Below are 17,402 nucleotides of genomic sequence, written 5' to 3'. Positions count from 1 at the left end.
AAGGCGTTTTAGAGAAACTCGTGTTCGTGAGGATGTTCATGGATATCCACGAACATCCTCACTCTCACTCGTGCTATATTGCTTAATAGTAGCATGCGGTGTAGGCCTGTATGGAAGAAATATAGGGAGAATTACATAAATACAAATATAAAATAGGTTAATGAAACATTACAGGCCATATTGGTATTTATTGTGATCAACAATTATATTCTAGCCTTCGTTGAGGACCATTTGGAGGTTTTTGTCACCACCGTCAGACTGTACGTCACCACCGTCAGACAGAAAACCTGACGGTGGTGACGTATGACGGTGGTGACAAAATATACTCTTTCACATGATATGCATGAGTTGTTCACATTAGCCATCTTTTTTTCCCTCTGTTGCTATCTACTTCAGACCTCTTCTTAAAAAGTATACATTTATGTCATAATCTAATCTAATGTTTTTTTATACAAAAGAGACGGTGTTGACATGTTATGGTTGTGACAGTAGCAGTGTCCAAAAATATGAACAAGTCTAAGAGAAATTAGCAAACTTACAGGAGCTTGAGTGATCTTGAAGCATGCAGAACAGTTGAAGGTTTGAAAATGGGGTCCCCAGGAATTAAGTTGACCTTGTAGTTGCCTGATTTTATTGCTTTTTATAAATATCTGACGGTGGTGACGAATATGTGGGACACATTTTGAGCAACCACAAAATAATTGTAATATGTATTAAAAACTACAAACAGTGAGGTTTGAACAATATTTACTATGTACTCTTTCATGTGGTAAAGATATTTTTCAATTTAATTATTACGTTTTGTTTTTTTAATCAAGTTGAAATGATTATCTCCTATCCGAGGACAACTGATTTTATAGGCAATGGGCCAGCATATAATCATTAAATTAATACAAATTAAAAATAAACCTATAAAATAACCTTACATATGTGCAAAGGACCCCCTGATTATAACCTTGATTCTTTTTATTCATGAAAATGTTATTAATTTCCAACAGAATTAGCACTTTTCTTCGTGGGACATGTTTTATCCAAATTCCCAAGAATCAGTGAATGATGTTTCTTTCCATTATTGATTTCTATTGTTATACATTCCATTAAATTATCAAGTACAAATGACATATTAATTACAAGCGGATATTTTATAGTTTTGTGTACATATAGCGCGACCCCACCTCCAGTTTTATTTTGTCTATTCACGTAATGCAGATCATAATCATCCATTTCAAAGTCAATTCCTTTCTCTTGATTGAACCAGGTTTCAGAAATCGCTATCACACTAAAGGGATAAACAAAATTTTGTAGATATTCACTTATTGCATTAAATTTTGTATACAAACTTCTGCTGTTAAAATGAATAATAGTCAATTTATCCTCAGTAATGCAATTATTGCTGTATTTTTCATTTGTATAGTAGTTACAGTTGTTAATAATAGAAAGGAAATTGTTGTCAGGATCAATATCAGTCTCTGCATCATGCGTATTGTACTCAGCTTTGAAACCTTTATGAATCTTTTGTTTTGAATCAGTGGTTCTTCTGAGCGTGTATAAAACTGCCAGTGTCACGTGATTTCAATAAACAAGGCTTCATTGCGTTTCAAACGTTTCAAAACACTTAGAAATTTCAATGGTTCACTGCTGGGGGCGATGATCTCTGTCAGCCCATGAATCATGAGGAGTCAATGAGAACCAAAGAACAGTGTCTGTGGTTTTTACCTGATCTCTGATCAGTTTTATACATTTGTAGATGTTTTATTTAGACATTAGTATAATTAAAATTAATAATGGTATTTAATAGTCTCTTATTGGCCTGTTTAGCTGAGCCATTCATTGAACAAACAAAACAAACCAATTCTAATTTTGTGGAAATGAAAATTACTTTCAATTCCAAAAAAAAAAAAAAAAAGTGCAAAATTAACCGTTTACTTTGTTAGAGCACTTTTTGAGTCTTGTGGTGTGCAAGTTAATCCACAATGCCATTCCCCCATGGAATGACATTCCTTGTCTATATAATAATTCCTTATCTATATATAATAAAATAAACTGGTAACACTTTAGTTTAGGGTCCAATTCTCACTATTAACTAGTTGCTTATTAGCATGCATAATGCTGAGATATTGGCTGTTTATTAGTACTTATAAAGCACAAATTAATGCCTAATTCTGCATGAACATATTTTACATCCCTAAATCCTATCAACACCTAAACTTAACAACTACCGTACTAACTATTAATAAGCAGTAATTAGGAGTTTATTGAGGCAGTAGTCGTGGACCCCTAAACTAAAGTGTGACCAATAAACTTTCAGGTAGTTGCCAAATCAGCCTTTCTCATTAACTTTATCTACTAAAATAACTAAAGCTGAAATAAAAAAATTAAACCTATATAAACATAAAAAAAAAAAAGACAAAAAAAGACAAAACCACAACAAAATTAAAACTTTAAAATTAAAACGAAAAATATCAAAATAAAAACAAATTCAAAGTATTCATAAAAACGATAAAAGTAACTAAATACCAAAACAACACTGGCCATAGCCAGGGAAACACCCTAGTCTAGACAGATATGCACAAAAACATCTTATTTAATAAGTTATACATTTAAAAATTAAACCTACTAAGGACATTTGAATGCTGTTTTAGAAATAGTTTGTCACAAGCTCTTATGAGAGGTCACATTTCAGTTTTTCTACAGTCTCATAGTGTTTCCTCACAGGTATGTCTGAGGAGGCCATCATGGAGCTGAATCTGCCCACAGGCATCCCTATTCTTTACGAGCTGGACAAGAACCTGAAGCCCATCAAGCCCATGCAGTTCCTCGGAGACAAAGAAACTGTTCGCAAAGCCATGGAGGCTGTGGCAGGCCAGGGCAAAGCCAAGAAATAGAGTATTTACTTTAAACTTTTTAAATTATCAGCACTGAATTACTTTAAACAAGACTCCCGTATTTAACATCAACGAGACAGAGCTCTATCGGATAAGTGTCTACGAGTTAAAATAAATATAGGACCTATTACCATAATGAAATTCTAGAATTTTGCAATGGTTGTGAGTATTTATTAGGTAAACAGTTTACAAGGACCACATATTTTTGTTTAGATTTGTCTATGAAATTCATTCCTTAATTTACTTTATCTCCACTTAATTTATTTTTTAAGAATATTATGTTTGGTCATGTATTCTCAATGCAGCAAGTACATTTCTTTTCACATTAAACCAGTGCTGAGACTGAAAACCTAATGACTGTTTCGTCTGTTGGCCTGCTTGATAAATTGTACAGACAGCCGGTACATGTAAACTTATGCCGGTCGTTGTTTATTTGATGATGGTTTTGCAGCACAGTATGAACCAATATAGAATGTGTACTTTATATTGCAGATTGAATTGGAATTAATTAATTAATCATCAGTGTTTCACCAAACTTTGAAAGTTTCAGTTCTGTTTTAGCTTTAGTTATGTATGCCAAGCACAATTTAGGCTCCCATAGTCAATGCATTTGGCCTGAAAGGGATGGGTGTCCATAATAGATAGTTAATGTGCACATTAACACTTATCAATACAATTAAAAAAAAATAATAATCACTTTTTAAATGTCAATGATACTGCATGGCCTAATAGATACCTAATAATCTTATTAGATGATTAGATAATTGCATTTTAAAGATTTTACTTTAAATAAAAAAATTGCAATAGATTTGGAAAAGGTGTTTTTGTGCATGCTTGGCCCGGGTTTTTGTTGCATTTACCACTAGGGGTCACCGTGGAGATGGGTGTCGGATTGTTTCGAAGCCTCGACACAATATGGCACATTTGCTTCAACTGTTTCAATGTTCAACGAAGCCTCGATCTGCCCACCACTACTTCAACATCCAAAGTATTCCCATATTGACCATGGTTCGCTTCATAAGAATTCGAAGGCGTTTCACTTTCAGCTGGGTCAGCATCACTTTATTTGCGCGTTTGTTCTCCTGCCCTTCAATCAATGCAGTAGTTTTCAGAGCGCAATTTTTTCCCCCTTGCATTATTATTTTTTTACTCAGTAATAGATATGATTTAAAATGTAGCAAAGTACTATACAGATATATACTATATATATCCTATATACTATACTATACAGATTTTAAAAACTACTTTAAAAAGTAGAAGTAGGCTACACACACACACACACAAAAATCTATTATTGTGATGTAACAACAAGTACATTAGTTTAAGAACTACATTACCCAGCATGCCACACTAGTTAGGAGCATGCACAGAAGCCCGTCTAGGGAGGGGGCATGTGGATATACGGGTAGCACGGTACAGTGTTGATGTGCAAGTTGTCTAGTAAAGATAAAGAAACCATCTATCACGCCTCGTCTGCTTATTATAAGACTAAGCAAAACAACACAATTATGTAACGTGAGTAAATGTAATCCGTTACTTTCCACCTCTGAAAAACACCATATAGACATACAAACAACAATACAAACTTGATTTTAACCACAGGGGGTCTTTAAGATTTCTGTGCAATGTTGATGAACTGTACTCTGACCAGCTTTTGGGATGTTTTTGTCCCAGGTATGTGTTTTATCCGGTTTTGTCATGTTCTGTGTAAGATTTGTTAGCCAAATTGAGTATTCGCTTTAGTACACGTGTTGTATGCTCGCATGTGCTGAACTATGTATTGCGCCATTTTAGAGTTGTGCTTTTTCCCTTTCTGCATTTCATTTATACAAAAATATGTCAAATGATGGTTACTTAAGTTCATAGTTTCTCTATATTAATATGAATTGATGAGAAATGAGAACAGAGACAGTGTTTTATATTTTTTTAATGTATGCTTTATTTTGAGTTTTTGTGCACATTATGTTCACAATCACCTTGTAAAAATGTATATTCAGCAGAGTCTCACATCTCTCGCTGCTGACTTCTATGCAGCGTTGATAAACTGGACTCTAACCAGTCTTTGGTCCCAGTTTGGTCTGTCCCAGGCCCAGTAAAAAGGAAATATTGAGTGACCATCCACCTGCTCTCAGCGTGATTCCATCCACACACACACACACACACACACACACACACACACACACACACACACACACACACACACACACACACACATACATATATATACGTATCAAGAAATTAAGAAATTAAGCATACACCATTTACTTGTTTAACATCTTCATTTTGTCATTATTTGCTATATCCAGCAAAGTATTCTCACAAAAACGTATAGTTTGCGTATCATCTGGTCATACAGCGGTGGGATGTTTGACGTTCCGTTTATTTTGAGCTTGTGTTTTAAAGCAAAACACACACTGGAATAAAGACATTCACTGAAAACGCAACATGAGTCTTTATTCTCTCTGCCATCTCTGGTTTTCTTAACATTAGCACTGTTTTGGACTGATTGTTGAATATTTGCTTACTGGATCATTGGACTGAAAACTTTACCAGAGTTTAGCAGCTTAAAATGATTGCAAACACAGAAGCGAAATGGGTTAAGGGGTCAGAATAGAAATTTCCTCCTACCAGGGTTACAGGTGCTTGCGCCATTGTAAATGCTCAGTGTGATGACCTCCCGACTTCTAAGATCATCTAACTGCATGACGGAAATTACGTTAATGACGCAATTTCAAGTGCCTCTGTAATTTATTTGCGTTAAATTATTTTAACAATGTTTATTTTAATTAATGTTAGCGTTAACATTGGCAGCCCAAACAAGTTGAGTGAAAAGTTGCATTGAGCAAATAAAAAGCATGGATTTGAATGCCTTAATATTTAATGTTACAGACAAAGAGAGTTGAGACAAGTTGGGACATTTTATTGAAAAGGAACACTGAGAAACTACTGGGCAAGAGTTTTGAAATTTTAGAGACCTTTAAACAGGTTTAAATGAATTTCTTAGACTTTTCTTTGACCCCGCTGTCTACTGCATGAAACATGAACATTTATTTGCATTAGTACAGTTAACATTGTTTCTTTGGGCGTGTGGAAATCTGGCATGAAAAATAAAATAAAAGTCTTGCTCAAAGCTCATCACACTTTGCTAGAAATTGTTATACTAATAATTTGGTGTGGTTAAATGAAATTGGCAAGGCAGGCGTGAGTGGGTCGTCTGATTAGGGGTAAGGATTTCCCTGTGGGAAGAAATGCTAATCTGGACATGCAGCATCCCATTTCCTTCAGGGCTGTGTGCAGTCAGCCACCGAAACAGACAACAGCTGCCAGATGCGTAAATGGGTAATATTAGCAAGCAAAACGTTATTCAATTGAACACAAATTACTTTTCACAATCACTATGATCCATGTGGCACAGAGCCTAACACAAACCATTTAAATGACCAATAAACAACAAACACAATCATTCCTAAAGGAACAGTTCACCAAAAAAAATGAAAATTCTGTTATATACTATGTTATATGTTCATGTTGGTCCAAACCCATATGCTGGTCAACTTTTCTTAGAAGAAAGAGATATTTTGGGGGGGGGGGGGGGAACTTATACAGTTTTTTGTCATTGATGTATGACCACCAGAATCCCTTGTGAAAAATGTATTGAATAGTACTTAAAGGGATAGTTCACCCAAAAACGAAAAAAAAAAAAAATACCATGATTTACTCACCCTCAATCCATCCGAGGTGTATATGACATTCTTCTTTCAGACGAACACAACTGGAGTTATATTTAAAAAAATATCCTGGCTCTTCCAAGCTTTATAATATTAGTGAATGGGGGGTGAGATTCTGAAGCCCCAAACAAATGCTTCCATCCATCATAAAAGTAATCCATAAGTTTCCTGGGGGTTAATAAAGGCCTTCTGAAGCGAAGTGATGGGTTTTTGTAAGAAAAATATCCATATTTAAAAGCTTCCGGCAGACAGCCGTATGCAGCGATTTGCAGCGGAAGAGTAACTCTGACCCGACGAATGACGCAATGACGAACGCGGAAGCGCAGAGGATAGAGCAAAACAAAACACCCGTCACAAATTAGAAGTCTAAAACGAGAAATTCTGATATAAGAGAAGAGAAGCTTGAGTTTGGTGCACAGCTCTATTTGTTTAAACCGTGAGAGCTTACGATACTCCTATATATCCTACGCCATACATCGCGTCACGGGGTTACTCTTGTGGCGCGAGTCGACTTGTGCAGTATGCGTCTGCCGGAAGCTAGTTATTATAGCTAATAAAGTTTTAAATATGGATATTTTTCTTACACAAACGCATCGCTTCGCTTCAGAAGGCCTTTATTAACCCCCTGGAGACTTATGGATTACTTTGATGATGGAGGGGTGCATTTTTTTGGGCTTCAAAATCTCGCCCCCCATTCACTCCCATTATAAAGCTTGGAAGAGCCAGGATATTTTTCTATATAACTCCGATTGTGTTCGTAAAATGGCTTGAGGGTGAGTAAATCATGGGATAATTTTCATTTCTGGGTGAACTATCCCTTTAAATGTGCACTTTGTATTAATGTAAAATTAAACTTAAAGTAGGCCTACATTTTAAATCATTATTTATCTTTCGTCATGCTTTAAAGTACACTCATTTTGATGTCTTGACTAACTTACTAAAGCACATGTATAGTAATTTTAACTGTAGTTTGTTTTTCGATATTACCTTTAAAGTTATTATGATTTGTGCTAAATTGCAAGTGCATCATTACGAATGTGTAATTATATTTATATTAATGTATATTTAAATACATGACATACAAGTTTTAATAGAAATTAGATTAAAGTTTATTTTAGTTTACCATAAATGCTTGTCAGTTTAACCATATTTCATTATTAAGACTATATAAATAATTGATAATGATGATAATGTGTACATATTTTTCACAAGGGTTCTCAAAAAAGAAAGCAGCATTGAAGATTATTTAAAACTTCTCAGCAGAATATGGCTGTAATATTATTATTTTTTCTTTAAGAGTTTTACTGTTTTAGAAAGCACACTGGGATCATGAGTTTTGCTTAATTGGCCTTTCAAATCAAGCATTGGTAAATCAGTTACCAAATATTGTACCCTGCATCCAGTGGTGGTGCATTAAAATCCCTCTCTTCCTGTCTTCATAGGCCTAATGACTTCAAGATTTAAGCAGCCAGGAAACACCTAAAAGCAGCTCCCCAACCCCCCCATTCCCCATTCCATGCATTAATGAAGATTTTAATGCCGTCGTTTAGAATAAGCCAAGTTCATTGTTCCGCAGTCTCCTGCAATAAAAGCTTAAATGAAGCGTGCTTACTGGGGCTAAGCATTCGTTCAGAGTAATTGGTGGCGTCTTTGAGAGCGCTTTGAACCAGCTGACCTGAACACTCAGTCCTTGTTAAGAGAGGCCAGCGAAAGGGAAGTGAGCAATGCACCTTCAATGAGTTTACATCATGACCGTGAAACTGCTTGATTCTGAAACATTTGCATTTTTATTAAAAGAAAATGCAGATGATGTGCAATTTCGTCGATTCGTGAACTGGATGATAGAAAAGAAGAAAATTTGCCTTATAATCTTGACTTTTATGAAATGACTTTTATGCCCCAGTGGTTGAATTTTATTAAAACTAACAGGTTTCAACTTTTTTCTTTTGGTTATATGAAGTTCACATAAAGATTTGGAAGGTTTTCACCATGCTTTCATTTTTTTTTTTTTTTTTTTTTTTACATTTTTATTTCAAATGCCCTGTATTTTATTGTATAACCCTTGTTCTAGACAAAGACTTTTCATCTTAAATAATGAAAAACCATCATAAATAATAAATAATTATATTCATAAAACTATAATATTGTGAACAGAGTGTTTATTTTGGTTCTCACTGTTTCCCCTGCCTTGTTTGTTGTCATTCATCACTCAGTTCAGGTGTGTGTGTATGTGTCTAATCATCCTTGTTTGCCTGTGTATTTAAGTTCCCTTCTTTCTGTTCATCACTGTCGGGTCTTGCAATGTCTGGATGTGTGATAAGCTATTCTCTTTATGTGGATTTACCTGTGGATTTATTAAAGACTGCCTTATTACTTTCATCTTCGTGTTCATGTGTGTTCTAGCAACACAATCCGTGAATTACATGAGCTTAAACATAAACTTTGAACACACTTAAGTACACTCTTTAAAAAATGGACTTTGTAATTAAATCAAATTAAAAGTTTTACTTTAAAGTACATTTTATATCATGTTGTTTAAATAAAAAAAAAATGTGTCATGATTAAAATAATTACACCTATTTGATGTGTGGACTAACAAACTAAAGCACATGTAAAGTACTTATAATTTTAAATTAACTACATGCAATTTAGACAATTTAAACAAATGTGTAATGATGTATCTTTAAAAAGTATCTTTAAATACAGGGCAATTAAATAGAAATTACATTGAAGTATATTTTATTGTTTATTATATTTAGTATATTTCAAAGACAATAGAAGTATGAAATACAATAAAGATGTTCTACTTAAAAAGGGATAGTTCACCCAAAAAATGAAAATTCTGTCATCATTTACTCACCCTCACCCTTTTTCCAAACCTGTATTAATTTATTTCTTCCGCTGAACACAAAATAAGATATTTTGAAAAATATGGGTAGCCAAAAAGTAAAAATGCAATGGAAGTCAATGGGGCCCATCAACTGTTTGGTTACTGTTTTGGTTACCGGCATTCTTTAAAATATCTTCTTTTGTGTTCAGCAGAAGAAAGAAATTCATACAGGTTTGGAACATGAGGGTGAGTAAATGATATAAAAAAGTTGCAATTAACAATTAACATATTGCAATTAACATGCAATCAATTGCGTTTGTAAAGTGAACATTTTTGCATTTAGTATTTGATATTACCAGGGTCTTGACACTATCACACATCTCCGAATTATGATTACCAAAGGGAAGAGAGACATGAAAGAGCAAAAGTAAGTTAATAAGCGGCACAGGAAAAATGCCAGCAAGTCAAATAATGCATTTTCAACACAGATCTCTCATGTTTCCATAAAATGTGCAGTTTAAAAGAGAAACATCTGGATCATTGGTTCCATTGATATAATGTGTCCACAATCTGCTGCAGATCTATCTATCTATCTATCTATCTATCTATCTATCTATCTATCTATCTATCTATCTATCTATCTATCTATCTATCTATCTATCTATCTATCTATCTATCATGATAGATAGATCAAATATTTCGTGTGCACATTTTTAATACAATATATGTACACCCACATAAAAATGTCAGGGGGAAAAAAATCATTTTTATTCATTTGCCACTAGGTGGAAGCACATGCAAACATTTTCCCTCATCAGTATTGTAGAAGGATTTCTTTTGGTTGGCATTTTAAAACCTTGTTGCTGTAATTATGTCCCGTCGATCATGAACTTTCATCACAGTGGAACCATCTGCATACAAGCATATTCTTACTACTTCCATTCCAAATCTAATAATTATTTTATTAATTAATTTATTTTTACTGAAGGGATATTTATTGTGGAGTAGGCTATTAACATTATATGTTCCTGTTATTCTTGTGTGTAATTTCAAGCCATAATATTTGTCTATATATGCTTTTAAGATTAAGCGGGTTTAACGGCATTATACAGGGACAAAATATGCTTGTTGCCTGTAAAATCATTAATAATTCAGTGCCGGTTCTTCTCCTTTTCCTCTGTTCCAGCAGATGATTGTGTGTTTTTGGGAATGAGTCCAGATCAGCCACTGGGCTCTCCAGGCTTTGGCCCACATTCGTCCTTAAGGAATATGGCCACATGCTTTTACAGACATAATTTGCTATAAAATGGATTTCAGGCACGGCTCAAAAGTGACACTCTGTTGGGCGATTTACCAAAAGAAGCTCTCGTTTCTTCACAATCCCCAACACATGGAAGCCAGAGATCACCCCAATGACATGAAGCCTCTTTTATTTCATTAAAGTAGGCTATAAAACGGAAGTTGCGATCGTGAAACTTCTCGAACAATTAAAACATGTAGGCTGAGACTTGATTTTTGTCCACTGGGAATTGATTGGATGGTGTTTGTTTGAGTGACAACATGTGAGTGACAGGCTGTCCCGCCCTCACGACAGTAAACACGTCATTAGAGAAGAGATGTCGCTGCAGGAGGAAAAGGAAGTTATTTTGATTAAAGAATACCAGGGTATGTGAATTAAATAAATAAATAATGATGTGCACGGATAAATAATTTATAATAAATACTGCAATGTTCCATAAAAAAAAAAAAAAAAAAAAAAAACGATTTCATGGTGACTTTAATGTCATCCATATCCCTCAAACACATCCATAAGGTGCTTTCTTTCTTTCTTTCTTTCTTTCTTTCTTTCTTTCTTTCTTTCTTTCTTTCTTTCTTTCAATAAATTAATTTGACCCTTAATTAATCTTCTCCATAATTAAATATGTATACTATTTATTTAGACTAGAGCAAAGCAATATTCACCTATCATGGAAAACGAGGACAGTAAGGGGAGGCGGGAGCGGGCGCCATGACAACGCCCTCAAACCAATAACGTAAAGCGATGAAGGACGTCGTAAATACTGACGGTTCGATGTTGGAAAGAGTCGGTCGCTGTGGATCGTTGTTAGTGCTGGAGATCAGCAGCAGTGTGTGTGGAGACCGCGCTCGATCAAACTCTAGCTCTCAGAAGACCGGGAAAAGAAAAGGAGTCCTGCTCCAGAAGTCTTGTGAAGTCGAGTGATTCATATAAGATATTGAGAATTAGAGGCTTGACCACTGTTTATGTCTCTCGCTAGGTTGCTAACTGGCTGATCCCCTAATGGAAAGAACATCTGAGTTTGTCTGATGTGAGTATGTGAGCCTCTGAGCGTCTGGATACAATGTTTTTCGTGTGTCTTTTATCGGAGCGTTTCACGCGCTACAGAGTAATAGCAGCGCGAGCGCTCCATCCTGAACAATGATTCAGAGTAACCGATCCAGAGACTCACTCCTGCAGGACTGACTGAAGAAACTCTCTCTCAGGTTTGTTTCCTGTTTTTTTCTTCTTCACTGTCCTGTTGAAAACGTCTATTGTCCAGTCATCTTGGAAGTTTCTTAGTTGTAGTGAATTGAATTAAAACAAACTCTTGTTTCTGGACACAATCTTCATTTTCTGTCAAGTCATGGAAAACCACTGAAATTTCTTCATTTATGATTTTTAGTATTTCTGCAGTGAAAACATGTCGACTGGAAGAGTGTCATAAATAAAAACATTCTAATGCAAATAATCATTTTATTCACACTGTAAAAGAAAAATATACATAATTGTTGGTTTAACTAACAATTTTGAGTTCATTGAAATAAAAAAATAAAAAGATTAAAGGAGATCTGAACCACATTAATTATCTAAGTTGATTTGACAAAAGAAAAAAAAGTTGTGATAAATCACACAAATATTTTTTTTACAGTGCATTAATCACAAACACCTGGAAAGTCATAGAAATACATTGGTTAAACGATTTGGGAGGCCACATAGCAAAATCAAATTTTTCTGTGTTTTTTTTTTCTCGTTACAAAGAAAGAAAAGATGTTTCATAAAAATAATAAATGCGTGAGAGGTTTATGTAAAACTTAGAGTCAAATCTAATTAAAAAGACATGCAATAATGCAGACAAACTGATGTATCATGTCTTGCTCTCGTCTTGTATTCTGAAACAGCACAGCTCAGGAGATCATGAAGTAGGTTTCAGATTTCTTGGCACTGATCTGACACTTGAAATAACATGTTCGGATTCAGCTGCTGACCTCAGAGCAGTCTGAAAGATCTCTGGATTATGATGTAATTTACTAAGCATTGACACCCATACACTTATCGATTAAGCCAAGACTTTTCAAATGAATGGGTACATGTTGTGTTTATCCTATTAAACAGGCATATAAAGATTTTAAGTTAATTGTATGAAGGTGTCTTAGGTGCTGTATCGTGTCGTAGGTGTTATATCAGGTCTTAATTTCTTTTAAGTTTTAACACTGTTTTTAATTGTCTTTTTAACTTCACTAGTTAGTTTTAAATGATCCTGCAGTCTGACAAATTAACAGTAGTCTTGGAAATAATATTATTAAACAAGGCTGTTTACAAACAAAATGTTTAATATGAAGACCTTGTTACATGTCATGTTTTTAAAGCATCTGTCTGAGAAGTCCTACTGTCAGTGTGAGAAAGCCACACCTGTATGATAAAACACAGCTCACAACATCAAACTCACCATCAAGTGGAGACATTTTATTAAGCCTTATTTTTAACGACATGCACCTGGCGTAATCCCCAATAGTATGAGAAACAAGACATCAAGACTTTATAAATGGGAGTTTTCATGCACCCTCTTAATGAAGTAAAGACATCAAGTTGGTGGCTGACAGAAAAAAAGATCTGGTCGCGTAGTAATTGTGAACACAAGGCGATCATTGTATCCGATTAAACTGTAGCATTTGTTCGATTGTCTCTACTGCACACTCATTTGCCTAAACAACTTGCTTACTTTGGGATTAGTGTTATTTCCCTTGTAGTTGCTTCAGAATATCTAGAACGAAAGCCTTTAGAGAAACTCGAGGTGTAACCACATCATTGAGTTTAAGATTCATATGTCAATTTTGAATGTGAATGTGGTTAATCATTAATTTAGAGTGGTTTTTATTTGTTAGTGTGTGAAATAAAATTTGTTTCCATTAATCATTGTCTATGCGGATTGCTGGATTGAGGCGGCTCAGTTGTGGATGACTGTTTTTGTGATCAAACATTATTGACTCCTGCGGTCGATAACCTTGGCAACTGCAGTTCTTCACGCCTGCAGCTCAGCATGTGCAAAGCTAATGACAAGGCCATTGTGAAATGCTTAATGTAATAGGAATAAAGTTAACAAAATGCATTCAGTACAGTCTCAAACTTGGACTCAAACTGTTATGGATTAGGGCCTGGCTAAAAAAAAATGTTTTCATACTGTTCAGCATTTTAGCAATATTCAACATATATCACCATTTATGTGAATTATTTAAAAAAAAAGTTAATATTTGTTTCCCATTCAGTCAGAGGAACTATCATTTTAGTTAAACAGCCATTGTTGCCATTCATACAGTTGGCATGCAATGAGACATTTCTAAATGCATGTTATTGATCTTACTGTTAACAATTCATCCATACACCTGCAATAATAATATTAATAATAATAATGATGATGATAATTTATTATCTTGATCTTTTGGTGAAACAACATATTTCTCTCTGGTGATGTATGCCATACTTTTCCAATCATTTAGTCAATTTGCGACTAATATATAGGCTACTCATTTCACAATAAACGGCAATAATTACCTACATATCTTCTTACTGAAACATTTAAATGTGAAAAACTCTGCAAAGTGACTTTAGTCAACATTGAGGTTTGTGAATCAGTCACTTTTGAAGGATTCACTGAAATTAACTGGTAAATGGACTTACCAAATCTAGCATTTTTGCTATTGAAATTTAAATCAGTGACATTTTAAATCAGTTTTACCCATCTTAAAACATCTGTTTAAACACCAACTTATTGCTTGTCTCGACCAAAAAGAAAAAAAAAATAGAAAAAAGGGAAATATTGTGACGCTAGTCTTTAGGAAACTAAAGTTTCAGTTTTGCAAAATCGTATATTTTTCTGAGAATGAAACTCGATATTAACTCGATAAAAAGTATGATATGACTTGATGTTATCCACTTGGAATTAATTGGAATGTGAAAAAAGGGCGTTCTGTACCAGAATGGGATCCAGGTGATTGAAGAATAGGGGTTTAAAAAGTAAGAGGCTTTAGGGATGTCAGCCAAAAAAACTTTATAGGGCGGAGCCTCATTATGATTCTAAAGGGAAGCATTCATTTTATTTTGAATAATATGCACTGATGCATAATTCACAATATAACCAGGAATGTGATTTTAAAAAGTAGAGTCAATTTTTTACACTGACTTCAAGGGGAAATTAAATATACTCATCACTAGATTCACAATGTAGCATATATCGGGAGCAAAATCCAGTGCTTATTATCTGTTCTTCACACTCTTCGTTCTTCCTCGAAGCCAGCTTGTTTATTTGCGCTGACTGTTCTAAGATACTGTTCAGCCCTTTGTTTTGGCACACTCTGAGCTGCTTTTTGGTGTAAAGCGGTGTTCAGTGGCCCTCAGGGCTGGGCTTCCTATACTTTTCTTCTCCGCCTGAGCGGTGGAGTAGATACTTTATGGGTAATGGAGTGGTAATTCAAAACAGAGGCCTGTGGGCAGGACGAGGTTTGTTGGAAACAAACAATTCATCAGTGAAGTTAGAGTGAATGTGTCTGTTTGTGAATTGGCTGACTGTTGTTTCCCAAACTGTTGTCGTCTTGTATACCTCCAAAGCCCCATTTAGTATGGCTCAAATACACCTCAATTAACACCAAACCAGACACGAGAAAATAATTTAGCATTGCCATTAATTGAACAACGAGTTGCATACATTTACCTCAGAGTGTCGTTAAATAGGATATTCACACAAAGTTATGTCGTTTTTGTCGTGTTGCCAATGTAAATTGACATTTGTAACTCATTTTACTTCAGTGATTTGACTGATTTCTGTGAGAAACAGGCTAATCCATGAGGAAAATAAAATGAAATGGGGCTTAGCTGTAGGACATAATTTTATCCACTGAGAATTGATTGGATTGTGAAAAATGGAATTTGGAATTTTATATACATGTGGAATAATATTATGCAGCGATTAAGAAAGGACATACTTTATGCCTTAACTACAAATTTTATTTATTTTAAATTAGATTTTTTTTTTCTGTTTTATGGGTTTAACAAAGCAAGGTAAATCTCCCCTTGGAACTATAGAAGAACCCCCTGGGGAACACGTACCCACGGCTTGGGATTATTCTTATGTGTTAGTGTGTTAAAGGCTTTTAGTGGCCTTTAACACTTTAAATATGTGAAGTTAATCATTTACCTGAGTGACGCAACCCACTTGGAAGGATTGTAAGACTGTTTGAGAAAAGTAAAATCTAATTCTGCTGTCTTTTTCGGTTTGCGTGAGTCTTGATCTGAATCATATCCCCACAGGCTTATCCTACTGAAGTCTGAAATGAGCACTATAAATGTCAAAGTGAAAGAATCAGCAGGAACCTTTGCAAAATGCGTTTGCTTTCCCCACCAAACCTTTCAACATGTCATTCATTTAAAAGAGGCCCCTGCTTCTTGAAATATTTTGATTGAGTTTCCATGACACTGGGTGGACATGGACCTGACTGCTGGAGCGAGAACTCCTTAATCTGGTGCGGTGTGAGGCAGGCAGCCCGTGCAGTGAAGCTTGTTTGCTTTCGCTCTGCCAATCTGTACTCAAACCAACGGCAGTGCATCACATAGAGCATGGCTTTCCTTGACTGCCTCATTTTTCCTGAAGAGAAATGCACACAGTTTATCTTTGTCTCTGCTCAGTGAGTGAAAAACCGGGGATGTCATTCTGTTAAATGGCACGTAGAGATCATATCATGTTCAGTTGTTTTATGAACATTCGGTAAATCTAGTCCTCTGTAATAGGCAGTATGCATGTTCTTCTTATCAAGATCTGTGTTAGCCTCTTCCTTTCACTGCATTCCAAATGACTTACTTCCCAGGTGTCCACCCCTTAATTGCTACTATTTGCGTAACCAGTCTAAATAAATCTTTCCCTTCAGTTATGTTTTGTACTCATCATAGCCTGCAGTTATATCCATCCAATGTTCATGCCCATGGAACATTAAAATATACCATGTTACATGCAGTGATGCAGTAAAGCCTATTGGCTTGAATATGTCCCTCTCAGCACAGGAAACAAAACTGTGCTTTTCAAATAATTTCATGGGATCTTTAAGTGTAATGGTGGATACAACCAAAAAGAAGAAAAACAAAACACATTTTGTTCCATAAAAATGAAGCATATTTGTAGGACCATTAAAATGTTTCACATTGGCAGTAAATGTTTCATATTGGCAGTACATGTTTTGCATTGCATTACTTCAATTTTTCTAACGAGATTTGCAAATAAATGAGATTAAATTTTAAATATCCAGGCAGTGAAAATTTGCTGAGAAAATGTTCTTAATTGTCAGAAGTCAAAATGCCACTCCTAATGGTACAAAACAATGCAAATTATAATTTGTGTTTTTGATTTTGAGTTGGAATGTGATCAGGACATGATTTAGTGAGATTTGCCCTTAAACACTACTGTCTGATAAGGGTGTTTCAGGACTGATATGAGTTATAATTTCTGGTGTAGATCCCCCCCCCCCCCCCCCCCCCCCCAGCAACTCCGATCTCACTAGGTCAATTAAAATGCACAGAAATTCGTCAACATGCTCGCTAATCACACTGACTCGTCTACTAATGAGCAGAGCTCTCGAAAGTCATCGCTTTTAATAGGCATGGTGTAATGAGCTTTAATTGAAAATTGTCCATTTGCA

At 35.1% G+C, this 17,402-nt stretch overlaps 1 protein-coding gene across 3 annotated transcripts in view; it reads left to right on the top strand.

Moving 5' to 3' along the window:
- Positions 1–11,498: 11,498 nt before the first annotated feature.
- Positions 11,499–17,402, top strand: part of dipk2ab (divergent protein kinase domain 2Ab) — a 44,450-nt gene continuing 38,546 nt past the window's right edge. The window contains exon 1 of one of the 3 annotated variants that reach the window (XM_084102514.1): positions 11,499–11,945. The gene's annotated coding sequence lies outside the window, so the exon portion shown is untranslated. The remainder of the gene's footprint in view (positions 11,946–17,402) is intronic. The other 2 variants (XM_084102516.1, XM_084102515.1) reach the window with 2 other exon arrangements.

This window comes from Abramis brama (assembly GCF_963993115.1).
Source record: "Abramis brama genome assembly, chromosome: 24".
NCBI classification, from domain to species: domain Eukaryota; kingdom Metazoa; phylum Chordata; class Actinopteri; order Cypriniformes; family Leuciscidae; genus Abramis; species Abramis brama.
This window is presented reverse-complemented; position numbering and strand designations above follow the sequence as displayed.